The sequence below is a fragment of the Coturnix japonica genome, chromosome 3 (assembly GCF_001577835.2).
Source record: "Coturnix japonica isolate 7356 chromosome 3, Coturnix japonica 2.1, whole genome shotgun sequence".
Lineage (NCBI taxonomy): Eukaryota > Metazoa > Chordata > Aves > Galliformes > Phasianidae > Coturnix > Coturnix japonica.
The window spans coordinates 46,120,098-46,135,489 of NC_029518.1; the positions used below are offsets into that span (position 1 = coordinate 46,120,098).

The window sequence follows — 15,392 nt, forward strand, 5'->3', positions numbered from 1 at the left end:
ATAAAATTACACAAAGTACCTTTTGTACCTCAAGATGTACTTAGCAAGCAAACTCCTAGGGGCAGGGAATGTACAATCTTCTGTTTCTCTAAAGCACCTTATTCAATTACGGCAATATAAAAATGATTTATAACAATCTATTAAAAATACAACTCAAATGACTTATCACTCCTGGGGTCCTGGGAATATGCTGTAGGATTTGTCATTTAATTGTAAATCAAGTCTAGTGGCCAGTATCTCATGTTCTAGAGGAAGATGAGAACTAATGATATACCTCACTGATTGCATGCACAGCATGCCCTAGTCGATATGATCTTGGGTAATCACCCAAGATATGACTCAAGAGAAGAGGAAACAGAGAAAAGTGGTAGACAGTTCTGCTCCTCAACAGTCTGCAGTCCAATCTGTTCTTCCACTGATCAGGAAACTTCCACCACTCCAGAGGCTGCTGCAGAGCAATTGAGCAGGCACACCAAAAACAATCACAGTCACTGCAATTGCATCTCCTTCTCTTTCAGCTTTCTGTGGAAAGACTTCTTGGGAAGATCAACACCCAAAACAGCAGCAAAACAGAGAAAACAGATTGACTGAAATGTCTCAACTGGCCTGGAAAGAGATTCACAGAGCACCCTGCACATGTAGCCCTGAGCAGATCATCCAGAGCCATCAGGGACAGATGAGGCTTTGCAGAAGGCAATCCAGTTCAACAGTCTAAATCACAGGTAGTCCCTGTGCTGAGAAAGACCAAGAAAAAATAAGAAAATCTCCAGCTAAGTTATCAAATTAGAAACCTAACCTCTCTCTTCTTATCATCGGAATAGTGAAGAGCAGGTATAGAAGTCTTTGTCTAGATTCTGAAAAGTATTTATTTCCATGGAAACAACAAAAGATACTAAGAGCACATTAACACTATTTGATAGACCAAAGTCTTGGCTACAAAACACTCTTTTTCAACAGTCTAGCTCAAGTTGATGAGCTGATGGAGCTCAACATCATTTTGTGATGTGACAGCTGTGCACAGCTGTCTGGAATGTGGCTTTTCATGTCACTGTTGCCACTGCTAAAGCACACCACTCACAATCTGCACTGTTTGGTCTCCACCAACATTCAGCACATGTTAGTGAATGCCAACAGGTGCCAATTTTTTCCTCATGGAGGAATTCAGGGACATACCTTTGCTCCACATGCACTTCCCTGTCAGGCACCATTTTGTCAGACTCCCCCTCTGCTGCCATCTGTCATGCAGCAACAAAATGTAAAGGAATACTGGTGGGTAAGTTCAACTTCTACTGCCATACATACCACCAACATCTGCCTCTAATACTGTGGGCCAACAGAATAAAATCGGAGGAATTACTTTCAGAGAACCCCATGTACATCAGGTACATGCTTCATATCTGATATAGATACTCCTAATTCTTACCACTAGGAAGCATGGGAGAAAACAGTTTACACTCTGGGTCTGCCAGGACCAGACTGACAAATATTTCTCTCTTCTACTTCTGACAATCATATCTGCCAGTTCTCATAACTTGATAAAGCTGTATCTTGGAAACAATGACAGAGTAGAGAAGAGTTTTCTCTTCTCTACAATGCCACTGGGGGCTATAACAGGAAGCAGGAATCTACAGTTCACCACTAATCAGAGGTCCCCTCAACAGCTAAGACTAGCCAAAAACACAGTCTCAAAGAAAAAAAAAAAAAGTTAATTGAAACACAATATTTATTGGAAAAGATAGATAATTCTGCACATGGAAAATGGTGGAGGCCTGTAGGAATATTAAATTCCTCTTTGTTTTTACATTTTCATTCTGCCAATCCTCATCTTCATCTCTTGTTTCTGTCTTCACTGCTCCTTCCTTCAATCAGTGAGCTTTGTCTGCACAGTCAAGATCCTCCCTCACTTTTTGAGAACTCTTCAAACCTTCCCTTCATAAGGATAAAGCCCACTACAGCATAACATATTTTTTTTTCCTCTGCAGTGATATTGGTAAAACATTGCTTCTTATGGATCTCCCTGCCCAGTTCCTTAGGGATTAGCACAACACCACTGACAACTGATGTTCTCTCCACAGTTTGATTTCCCCATAGGAGTCCTGCATAAATCCTCTAGCAGCTAAAACTGCCTTGCACTTCCTGTATGCTCTTACCTGAGTAGCAGCCTTTTCTTATGAGAACTTTCGCTTGAGACCACATGCCCTTTGGCTACATTTGGCTGAAGCTGGCCAACCAGTTCAAAAGTCGCTGAGAGGACAGCTATTCACCTCAGCTCACCCACTCACAGGGCAACACACAATCCTCATTTTCTAGGGAAATGAGGCTAAAAAACAAACAGTGAAACCAGGATCTTTTGGTCTCTTATTCCCTATGAATCTAACATTCATCTATGCAACAACCTCCTTCTGACATGAATTGCCTTTATCTATATTTTGTAAAGCTTTGAGCACATTGCCAGGACTTTAGAAATAAAATATCATAGGGAACTATATATTTGAATATTATTATAAAGAAAATATGTGCATGTTCACACAGACATCTTCAAAAATATTGAATATGTTATTTAAAGTTGTATTTGTGCGTAAGTTTGTAGGTCAAACATAGGGCAAATCCTTTCTGTTACGCTCAAAACGTACAACTTTACTGAACTGAAAGAAAGCATACAAACTCCTTTAATTTTGGATGCTAAAAGGTGCAAGTTCTAACCAGCGTTTGGATGGGTGATTTCCCCAGGGAACCCCAGGTGTCCTGGGCACAAGCCAAGCAGTTATTGCTGAACACTGTGGATGAGGTTCACCTCACCTAACCTTAGCCATCTGTCTCCCTGTGGAGACTCAGGCACTTCTAGAGGGTGATACCTGGAGGATGGAATGAATCACCCTGCCCGAGTCTCACTCCTGACTACAGAGGTGGCCCAGACTACTCAGATAACCATGTAATTTTTGAATAACTGCGGTTAGGTGAGATAAATGCCAAACGTGGTGAATGTTAGCCCACAAAAACCAAGTGAGTGGGAAGACTGCATATGATGGCTGGATGGGAATAAGAAAGAGCAAACCCTGAACTCAAAATTCTCAGCTCCTGTGTGGAAACAAGAACTGGCTTATCATACTTGGAAATTTCTGCAGTTCCATGAAGGGTTCTTCATAATAACCAAACATGCATTGCTCAAGCATCCATGGTTAGTTTGAAATATACTTGATGGCAGTGAAAGAAGTATTTTCCCTACTTTTTCTATAGCATTCATTCAGTTACTGAGAAAAAGGTGACTATAGCAAAAACAAAACTAAACAAAAAAAAAAAATGGCAAAGGAGTAATTCTTACTTCAGCACTGATTTGAATAACTCTCATTTAGACACAACAAAAATTGGAATAAAGACCTAGAGAAGAAAATAGATAGTCAGACAGATTAAAAAATAATTTAAAAACACAACACAACTTGAGATGGACACTGCAGGTGAAGATTTTAATTGCCTTGCCTCCCCCATGTTACAGGTGTGAGGGATAACACACCTGACACACTGGGCAGTAGGTAAAGAATTCCTCCTCATTCTTTAATTTCTGCTGTTGAATTTGTTGGGTTTTGAGCAATTCTACTGGCTTCAAAGTTCCGTTTCCCATTAGTGCTATCAACCATGAGATATTGTTAGGGGTTTTTTGTGTGCTTTTTTTATATATTTTTTTTACTTTCACTGGCTGAAACACAGCTTATCCCCATGTCCATTAAATATACATTTGAACAGCATTTCCACCTGCACTTTGTCACCTTGGGTTCTCCAGGGGTATACCTCCACTTGGCTCTGAGCTCAAGGGCGCCCTTGATATCAGCCTGAGAGTGCCAACAGGCATGCTAATGCCCATTTGAAACAGCTTTTCCTTTGCCTCAGATGTTTCCATGCACTCAACGAATAAAAAGTCTCTGCTTTGCTCCGACTGCAGTGTTGTAGGACGACCTCACCTCATTCTGTCAGTGAGCTACAGTTGCTTTCAGGCACCTCTTAGACTTTGTTTCCCTTCCTGGAATTCCACCCTCCTCTTACTTTAAGATCCAAGCTAGCAAGAGGCCGTGCTTGTATTGATCTAATCTTACCTTTTTGTAGATGCTTACCCCACAGCTGTCAAGCCCATATTCTTTTTCAAAATGTCTGTGCTCCCTGGAAAATTAGAAACATCCCATAGTTCTGACTTGCTCCTGAACAACAAAGAATATAAATTGCAAAGAGGGAACACAAAGCTGAATTTTCAAGAAAAGAAACCTTGGAAATAAAGGCAATTTGTTTCTCTGCTGTCAATAAGAGGTCTCTATATGGGTCACTGTAGAGGTTTTTTACTGGGAATAAGTTAAAATCAGCAACTACCATCTTGTCCTGTGGGTGAAGCACGCTATCTCAAATACGTAATACAAGCCAAACTAGGTGTCATTTTTTAACTTTCTTTTTTTATGAATCACTTCCAAGTCTTGGGGGAAGGACACCACGACAGACAGTTTCTCAACAAAGAACTGACATGAGAACAAAAGCTATTCCTGAAGAGCTCCCAAAATAAAAGTGAGACAGATGAGTGAGGAAAAGTTGCATGGGTGTTTCTTCAAACAGGAACATGGTCAGAAAAGAGATATCAGAAAATGTAGATTCATTAAAAATGAAATGCCTTACAAAACTGTCAGTTTTGCAGAAATATGCTTGGGGAAAAAAATACAAGAAAGCTTCAGCACTGTATGTCAGGTTTGGACACCTTTAGAGCTAACAGTGTCAGTGTTTCCTCTTAAAATGACTTCTCATTATACATATGCGTTGTATTTCACATTCTAACAACACATTTGATATCAGCACCAGCACAGCTGAGTCAGAGTGAATCCTTCCTAAATTTTCTGTCAGAAGGAATTTGAAAACTGGTGATTTTCATTCCCAATTGAACCCAAAGTAAGTTTCAAACACCTTGAAATCCTTTGCAAAATGGAATTTGCATTCTTTGCCCAACACTTCTTTAAATTCCCGTCCTCTGTTCACACCGAAGTCAAGCTTTGGGAAACACCATCTTCCCAGAAAACTTTTCCTTCATCTTCCCTTTTAAATAGCATCTGGTGAGGACTACAGTGCTGGAAATCTAGGCAAAAGCCACTAGGTAGTTGTCCTGAAAAACCACAAATAGTTAAGTACTTGACCATATTCTGCACCCTGGGTAATAGCTTTCCTTATAATTATTTCTGCTGTTGTCATTAGCTCCAGCACTCTCACTATTTATTACCATAGGTATTTTGAGACTCATAAAAATGTGATCTTACTCAAGGCTCAAGCAACACATGAAATAAATCAGCAGCGCTGAGCATTGGCTGACACTGGATGAAACCTGGCTGGGAACAGCTGGAACACTCTCTTGACTAAATATTTACAAAAGCCATGATTATATCACTGAGTGACACTGTGTGAATATAACAATTTATCAATCATCATGTTTAACTCAAATCCCTACAGGAGGGGATAGCATAGCATTCTCACTTAACAATAAGTATCTACTGTATGCTAATTAAGTGAGTTATTTTTCAGCTAAGGTTACTTCAGGGATACGTGAGCTTTTTAATCACCCATTCCCAAAGTGCTGCTACACCTTCAGAGGCGAAGGAAACACAGAGTTCAGCTGTGCTGTCACTTGCTCAAGCATCCATCCCTTAACACCAATGGAGTTATTTATTTATTTATTTAAAGCAAGGGCAAGTACAAACCAATGCACTGTGGTTTTTTTGTTTTCCATGTTCTCCTTCACATTCACTTGCCCCTGCACATTGCCCACAGGTGGCAGTTACCACAGCAGCCACCCCTAGTCCTTCCCGCTGCCACAGGTTGTTCTTACTAGATCCAACCAATTTGGTTTTCTGCCCTTGCATGTTCTTTCCCCAGAAGCTAGCAGTGCTCACAGCACTGGTGGGGAGCAGTGCATCCAAGCTGAAATGCCCATGTCCCTTAGGAAAGACTCATTGAATTTTCTTACCCCATGCTCAACAGGTTGGGCACAGCTGGGTGTGCAAGGGTCCTAAAATGCCTGAAGATTCCTGTCATCCTCAGAGCCTATACAGCTGCAAGATCAATCTCACTTCTTGCATCCAGACAAGTGTAATGAACTGCTGTCCTGCTGGCAGTGAATTTGGTTTTGTTTTCATTTGAAGTAGTTAGCCCTGACCAGTAACCCTAAACCTGCAGCTCCCCAGAAGGTCAGTGGCTGCTAAATGTATGCATACTGCTGCCAGGAGAGGACAGTGAGCTGGGGTGGTGAGCTTTGACAAACTGTGGCATTGCCAGGAATACAAGAATCTGGTTTGTAGAGATCAAAGCAGTAAGCAGACCTGATCAGAGCATCAGGAGGAGAACACTTGATGATAAAGCAAGCACATCATTCCAATAGCAGATTCACTTGTAGGCACCAGAAAGCTCTACAGGACAGGAGCTTTTTATAAACCCTTCCACCTACTGCCTCATGACAGCTTAACTTGCTTGCACCAGCAACAGTGTGAACAGTTCAGCTACCCTCCTGTCTCCTTCAGATTACAGGCATTACACAATGCAAGAGAGAACACCAATCTCCAATCCACCAGCCCCATAGCGCACTTTTAAAAGTTTTCCTTCAAAATGCCATACAGGTATGTGGATAGCACTGAAGGTTTGTGTGGATCCAGGCTAGCATTCAAAATGAACCAATGGCATCTGTGGCTCCCCTCTGGAGGCTACTTTTAAACTTTGTCTTTCTTTCCAGGGATCATTAGAAGATAAAGGCTGGGGTGATGAAATCTGCAGTTCCTTGAGAACTTGGAAAAAAAAAAAAAAAAAAAAAAAAAAGTTTGGTTCATATGTATCTTGGAGAAAGATTTTTTTCCCCCGTTTTTTACATGTTGAGAGTCTGCATAATAATTGTATTTTAGCCTTTGGAGCCTATCATCTGCCACCAAAAGGGAAATTTCACCTTCTTCTTGCTGCCTACAGAGAGGTTTATAAATCAGCAAGCACATAGACATGGGAGCCAGGACTTGGTCGCCCTTCCTGGAGCCCTTAATGGCTCAGACATTCACAGCAAGTGCTCTTTTCAGAAACTCAGGGAGGGGGGGAGAAGTTACGATAAATTTAGTTTTCCTTTGATGTTAATAACCTCCAACAAAGGCTTTTGGTAAAACACAGACACCTTAACATTTTTTTTCCCTTTCAAACATTTTTTTTTTCCTCTATTTTCCCTCAGATGGTAAAATCTGAGGAAACCTGTCTCTTCAGAAGTAACTGCTTTGTGCGAATGACATCAGCAGACCATGAGGTTACCACTGGTAAGTCGGCACCCTGAGGGGGATGAAATGAAATCTCTTATCAGCCTACTTGCTCTTCTTCTTTACTACATTTTGTGCCTTTTGTAATATGCAAAGCAAAGGAAATGTTTTGCTCTCCTTGATTTTTTTTTCACCATTTTTTTCCTAGGGAAAAGAAAAAAAAAAGACCATACATTTGACTGGTTTCTCAAAAGTATCAGCTGCTGCTTCAGGCCTGTTTGGTCCCTCGTTCAGAGGTGAATGATTCAGAAAATGCAGTTCAACTCCCTCCCATTTCTCCCTCACCCCAGACCTTATCTCACCCACCTTCAGACAGCTTGAAAACCCAAGGACACTTTGCCTGATCCCTTCCCAGGGGAAGAGGACCTCCATAACAGTGGCTAATGTTACCTCTTACAAACTCCTTCCACCACAGAAAAGGCACAGATGTCAGCTTCAAAGCTGTGGTAGATAAAAGTTCTTAGCAGTTCCACAGCATGGATATCCTGTTGTAATTTGTTTCCTTCAGGCCTCTCTGAAGTTAAAAAAAATAAAAAAATTTAAAAAAAAATCAGAGCCAGAAACTGATGGTGTGGAAGGAAGAGGATGTGGAGGAGACAATGGGTAAATGGTAGGAAAAAATGGCTACAGGACAAGGCGATACCCTTCCCAGTATATGAGTTATCCAGCAGGCAGAGTCAGTTTGGCTACTACCTGCATAAGGAGGGGAAGAACCTGGAAAGTGAAAGCTTCAAGGGAAGGCTGCAAGGGAGATGGTTTGTTGCAGGAGAGTACCTGAAACGATGAACCTACTGTGACTCAGTTTGCCATGAAGCTGCCTCACAGTTCACCTGCCATCAATCCTAGCTGTGAAGATGGGAGGTAGGGACTTTCTACATAATGTTCATAATGCCTCATGAATTCAGCAAGCATGCATGTTTCTGCTAAAAAGGCAAACAGGAAGAGCTAAACATTAACAAACATGAGAGTTCTTAGGAGGGAGGGAAGGGGGGGGAAGGAAAAAAAAGAGGTCTTAATTGGAGACGGACTGTCCTAATGTTGTGCTCCTGCACCTTGTACTCATTCCCTACACTGTCACCAGCAGCACAGTGCCACCAACTGTAAGTACACACGGTGAAACACAATGACAGATGTATTGGGCTGCAGGTGCAGTATGTCCTCCAGGTACCCATCCTCAGTCATGGACCACTTGCCCACCCACAGGGTGAAGTGTGCATGGCCCAGATGAAGCCAGGGAAGACACAAAGTTGGATGTGGGGTTGGCATCATCTATCCAGAAACATATTTGCTTAGTCAGTTCTATCTCCAGCCACTGGGACCCATGTCACTATTGTCACTGCATCACCATTGTCACCACATCACCATTGTCACTGTGTTACAACGTCATCATTTTCACAGTGTAACAACCTCACCCCCCAGAATGGCTGGCGGTCCACTCCCCAGATCACCAGTGCACTCCTGCACCAGCCAGTTCATCAGGACAAACTTCCCAACAAGCTATAGCCTAGTGTTGGCCACCATCACCAGAGACTGGGTGACACCACACAGCACTGCCAGTGCCACAGAGTTGAGGGACAGCATATCATCACCAGTGCTGCACACCAGGCAGAGTGAAGCTGGCACTGGTCACACCAGAGCCTCCACAGCTGTGCTGGTGTCTGCTGTCACTGCAGTGTGGAAATCAAAAGGGAAAGTGCACCCAGCTCCCCTTGCCCACCCTCTGCAGCTGTTTATTTCCCTTTCCTGAAACACCCTGTACTTCCCTAAAATGACAACATCTGGGTAGTGCCATCAGATTATTGCAGAGAATGGTGACAAGGGACAAGATACAGTGAACTGCATCTGTTTGGTGACAAAGTCTGCCACACTGGGCAGGAATAGTGTGACCAGGATACTCAGAAGATCAAGAGCTGAGCTGCATACCATCTCCACCTCCACGTGCTTCTCTTTCTGCAACCACAGCACTGCCACCTCACGCTCACAGCCCTTCTTCAGCAGTGCCTCATGCTCCCATGGGACTGCAATCAGGCTTGGTACCACCACACAGCGCTTGATGCAACCACAATGTGCTGTGAGACACATAAAAAACAATAAGGGATTCTATAGGTACATTTGTTAACAGAATCAGGCAAAGGAGAGTGTACCACCTCTGATAAATGAGAAGGGAGAACTGACTTCAGCAGACATGGAGAAGGCTGAGGAACTCAGTGAGTTCTTTGCCTCAGTCTTCACTGGTAACCAGGCTTTTTGTGTTCCTCACATCCTTGAACCTCATATCCCTGAAACTCTAGGTGGGGTCTGGGGAAGCAAAATCCCTCCCACCGTAAGAGCAGAGCAAGTCCAAGACTGCCTCAAGTGACTGAATGCGTACAAGTCTATGGGGCCCAATGGCATACATCCCAGGGATCACAGAGCAGTTCCCCCGGAAGACATGTTGAGGCACATGAGAAATAAGCAGGTGATCTAAGCCAGCCTGCACAGCTTCACCAAGGGCAGATTATGCCTGACCAATCTGGAGGCCTACTGTGATGCAGTGATGGCATCAGTGGATCAAGGAAGGGCAACTGATGTCATCTGCCTGGACTTGTTGTAAATGCCTTATCTCTGGAGGCATTCAAGGCCAGGTTGGGTGGGAGTCTGGGCAGCCTGATCTGGTGGTTGGGCACCCTGACTATGGAAGAGGGGTTGGAACTAGATGATCTTTGAGGTCCCTTCCAACCCAAGCCACTCTATGATTCTATGATCCTTCCCAAGATAAGCTTGCAAATAAACGTGTTAAATCACTGCAGGATCCTGAGTCTGGACTCCAGCAAGATGTCATCACAAGGACTGCTCATATACTGCTACATATGCTTCCTCAGCAGGTGAGGAAACATGTGGAAGCACGGAGCACACTAGCTGAAGGTGGAGATGAGGAAAACTTCCAAAAACCTGCAAGGGAAAATTAAAGGTTAAGGAGAGGAAGCACACGCAGAGATACCTCTACTGCTTTTACAAACAGCATGCTTTTATAAACGATGTAAAAAATGTACATTTTTCCTATTTAATTAAAATAATAAGAACAACGGACATCTCCTTTTGAAGAAGCTGTTTCTGAGTCACCACGCCTACCTGACACTCCTTGACACTTGCAAAGTAGAAGACACCTGCGTATCCAAATGCGCTCCAAGAACTCATTGCAGTTTGCCCCAGGGTGAGCAGCAGAAAGCCAGGTTTGGTTCTAGAGCTGTGGATCAGTGAAGGACAAGAAAAGGTGTCAACCACCTTGCAGGCATGACAAGGGAAATATAGGGGGCTGAAGCTAATCAGGAACTTCAACACTTAACGATGGCATGATAGAAAGGCGTGAGGGATGAGATAGTGAAGACACTGGTTGGCACATTTTAAGCAGAATAATTTTGGTCAAATGCTTATCATAGTCTCTGCAGGAACCTTCGCTGTTGCCACTTACTAATTTTAATGGGATGGTATCTGCAGCTCCCAGTCAGTGCCAAGGATACTCTGACACATGCGCAGGAGGATGGGGCCCCACCAAAAAAACTGCCATCATTCTAAAAAACTAAGAAGAATGTTATACTTGAAATGTACCAAGCAGAAAAAAAAATGTAAAACCTCTAGTGCTGGTGGAAAAAAAAAACCCAAACATTATACCAATTTCATCTTCAATTGCACTCTGAAAAGTCTAGATCTTGATTAATCTGAGTAATTCCATGTATATACACATGTACATTTATATCATGCATATACGTATATCTGCAGTTCTTAAAAATATAAATAGGCATCCCCACCTGTCTCTCCATTTTGTTGTAGCTGTGCCATCTTTATGTCTCCCCAAGAAATAATTGACACAGAAAAAATTCCTCCAACTAGTAGCCTGCCTTAAAACAGACACCCACTGATGCAACAAGGTTGAAAACAGCATCCCAAAGACACCGAGGAGAAAGATGTAGGACGTGTTCCTGAAGTCTGGAGTGCACAACAGTCACAAGCACAGACTGACAGCCTGCCACTGGCAGGTTTTACCATTTCTGATGGCAAAATGAAGAAGGACATGAATAGGTGGGATTGATCTCCCCTGGTATAACTCCCTGGAAGTCCAGGCAGCGAGCAGAGAGCGCTAGTCATCTAGCCTCCCTTTATACTCAGCAGAGAGAGAGCGATCCCTCCAGAGAGAGATTCATCCCTTCCAAAGATGGATGCCCAAGGCAGACAGGATGAATCGCCTTCTAAAGGGGTTTCTCTCTCTCTCCACAGAGTCCTCCCACAACTACAGAAGGGCCTCAGACCTTGAGGCTCGATTCAGTGTCTGTTAGAGGGGAGATGAGATGAATCCCTCCTGAAGTGACTCTTTCAAAGCAGTGCCAGTGTTATCCATGCAGCATTTAAGGATGACCCAGCTCAGTCCTCTATTCCACGTGCTGTGTCTTCCTGCTGCTCCAGGCAGGGAATGGGTTAGTTTGCACTGATGGCAAGCACAGTGCCTCTGCTGAAAATCTGGCACTGCCAAATCTGCATACCATTTTTGCAAAATTAATTATTGAGCTTTTTATTCTGGCTGCTGTGTCACCACGAAGTCATATTCTGCCCCAAAATACCTCTCCGCTATTTAAACCTACAAGAGAACTTCCTAGTTGTGCTCACCCTGGTGAGGCTTGAGTGTAGCTTCACCATTTATTACTATATATCAAACACTAGCAGTTCTTTGTGGTAAGAAATAATTTCATTCCCATTTTTCTCCTGTCCTTCACTGTAAGTCTGTCACACGTTAGGAAATGCTGACAAGGGAGCCAGGGTTACTGTATCGCTTTTCAGAGGTACAAGCTGCCACAAACGCATTACATAAACCAACTTAATTTTACAAGACCAAGTCATGTTCTTTGATATTTTTCACTTTTGGGACTGTCTGGTTTCCTCAGTCCAGTAAAGTCATTTTTAAAATCTTTGTAAATGCCATAGGATCAAAAGATGAATGCAGATATTTATAGGCAGGCAGCAGTGGTGGGCGTAGCATCAGAAAGCTGGCCTCGTGCTGAGCCCTCCATTGAGCTGCTCTGCAGCCTCCAACAAATCACTTCACCTTTCTGCACTTCTGTTCACTTGTCAATATTTTTGCCTGCTTAAATATATGGTTCCTGGGGCAACTCCTTTGCAACTCCTTGTAAAGTGTCTTTCAATATGGTGTACCAAGTAGAGTGACATCATTGTAAAATAATAAAGGCTGAAACAAAATTGGGAAGTGGAGGGATTTGACAGGAGTTTTCTGCAATTTTTTTAAGCCTGTCATATTATTGGGGCCTTCAGGTCTCTAGACTCTGGAGGTGTTGCAGTTTGAAAAAGAAGTGCCTATCTTAGAACATAATGGAGGGAAATGAAGCCATTTTTTATGGCCAGCCACCCTTCAGATTGGATTGGCTGCTTAATACCTGTAGAGCAGGCAATTTTAATAAACACAAAAGTAAGAAGAGACAGGGAGAAAGTGTCAACTTAAGCCTGGCAATGGACTTGTTGAGGACAGGAGTGTAAATGTGTCAAGGAAATCCCCAGTGATCCAAGAGGGAATGCAAGGAGCTTTGCAGGCAGCAGAAGCAGGCTGCAATAATTGTACAGGGGTCTTAGGTATGCAGAAAAATTTTCATTTCTCAAACTATAAATCAAATCAAATTAAGTCAAGCCCACATTTTCTGTGACACTTCTCCTACTAGGTTCCCAAGGCACTTTACACAGAGGGTGTGTGTTTATAAATGTAGCACGCCAAAAAAGCCACATGCCCAGCAGCACCAGCAGACAGCACAGGCCAAGTGATTCCTGTGCCACAGGGCCTGGCCTCGACCACAGTCAGCAGAACCAGAAAGGAAGGGTCCCACACAGCTTCTCTCTGCTGGACCACTGCTGAGGAACACTCTGGACCCATCCTGACATGGATGTCTGGCCACAGACAGCAAGCACGTGCTGTTCTCTAATAAGGCACTGAACTTGCACATCTCTATGGAGAAGAAAGCACCAGCCACCTTTGTTGTGAAAAGGCTGTAGGAATGCAGCCCCAGCTATCAACTGGAATCAACACTCGCATTTCAAGGCAGGAGAGAAAGAAGTGAAAGAAATGGAACAAAGAGAATCCAAAGTCAGGTAAGAAAAGGCCAGTTGTGGCACATTGAGATGGCCCTCTCATTTGGAGGCCATTTGGAAGAAAGGCTATCTTTGTATCAAAATAAGGGAAAAAATCTCTTTGGTGTAAAAACTACAAAAACTATAAGAACCATTCACCAGTGACTGTAGGCAGGCTTACCTTTTCTAAGGTAAATTTCATCTCTGCTAATCCTATCGGTTAATATTGAAATCAAATATAATACAGTATTTGATATGACAGTCTCCTGCTTATGAAGTCAGCCAAAGCATTTCTTTATTTGCATATGATTTAATTACATTTTCATTCCAGGTCTCCCATTCTCTGTATTGTGGGCAAAAGTGTATGAACACTATATGACAGCAGTGGTGAGAGATACTATAAAATTTGCAATAATGCCGTAGTGTTAAGAAATAAGGAAGAAAAATACTGCTGTTTTAAGAACAAGCCTTCAAGATGACTGGTAAAGTGAATAATCAGCACAATCCCATTTTTAAAAGAAACAGATTGACACTTCTGTTGCCTGTATCGTTTTAAGACAGAGCATTTGTCTGTAAGATATTGCGCCTTGTTTAAAAGCTTGATCTAATTTGAAGAGAAAACATTAAAAAAGAGCACAAAAGAAGATCACCTCAATTACACGCAGCATGCAACTATAACACTGTGAGACTTAGTCTCTGTGTTTCAAAGAGGTGGTAAGTGGATGCGAAAGTATCTTCACACAAGGTTCTCCAACCTGCATGTCTTCTCCTGGATTAATAAGGTGAACTGGAAAATGTAAAGACATTCTGAATAATCTGCCTGGAAAATATTCATACTAGAAAGAAACAACTGGGCAAATGGTTGGATTGAGTGCATCAGTGACTATTATTTATGGACACTGGTTATGAAAGGCATTAAGACCTCTCAGTGTCAAACACTTGCTTATTAGCTGATGGTGCACACAAAACATTCAACCAAAACAGTATTTTAAGCCACTTGTAAATAGTAGCATATAATGTAGAATAACTTCACTCTTTGTCACACCAATTGTAGCTATCAAGTGAAACAGTAAAACTGAGAGCTTGATGGAACTGCTGCAAGAAAGTGGTGATAAGGAGAAGCCCCTAGATATTTTGCATGCAGGGAAAAGGTTTTGTTAAGACATGGGATAAAGACTAGATTCCCACACCCAGTCACCCATGTCCCCAAATGTTCACATCAAGAGTTGCTACTCAACATTATTTACTTATTTAATAAGAAGGAAGACTGAACTTGTTTTATTACACATATGTTATTCATTTGTCTTCCACATCAGAAACTGTTAAGGAAAGGAAAACACTGAATCCTTATATATTCAAATGATACCATAGAATGAGCAATGGGAAATATTTCTGATCTTCTCAGTGCAGCAGATTTTGTCTTCTTCCTAGATTTCTAGATCTTAGCTGAACTGATGATTTGTTGGTGCTTACTGCCTTAGTTACCCATCAGTAGGCTGGATATAAGAATAGCACTCCTTAATTCAGAGTTTAAGTTTTCACAGTAAGTTGAGACCTACAGAAGGTGCTTTACAAATGTATTGATTTCCTCCCCGCCCTTCCCACCCCCCCCCCCCCCCAGTTTGCAAAAAGTCTAGAACATCATAATAGTACATAACGTGCTTCTTGAACACAATGTTAACTTCTTTTCTGTATTAAAAGGACATACAGAAAAACAAAGCCAAGTCAAGCATGGCTACCTGCCTAAAAAGATTGGGGATGAAAAGCCAATTTCAGTTATTTTAGAATTTAACATTTCAGTCATGGCAACCTTTGATTTTCTGGTCATTGGTTAGATAGCATGGCAGAGCATTTTAAATTTTAAAGAGAGTACTGTATCTCATTTTCCTTCAGGATCACAAGAGATGTTTGTCTTTAGCCTATTTTAAAAGAAGGTAAATTCCTAATATGAATTTAACCTTGAATTTCTTTTTTTCATGCCAG

The 15,392-nt window shown here is 42.3% G+C and overlaps 1 long non-coding RNA gene across 1 annotated transcript in view; it reads right to left on the reverse strand.

Annotated features, from left to right (window-relative positions):
- LOC107311614 overlaps nucleotides 1-15,392 on the reverse strand; it is a 58,206-nt gene that overhangs the window by 16,214 nt on the left and 26,600 nt on the right. The window contains exon 2 of the long non-coding RNA XR_001554167.2: nucleotides 10,416-10,530. This is a non-coding gene — a long non-coding RNA (uncharacterized LOC107311614). The remainder of the gene's footprint in view (nucleotides 1-10,415; nucleotides 10,531-15,392) is intronic.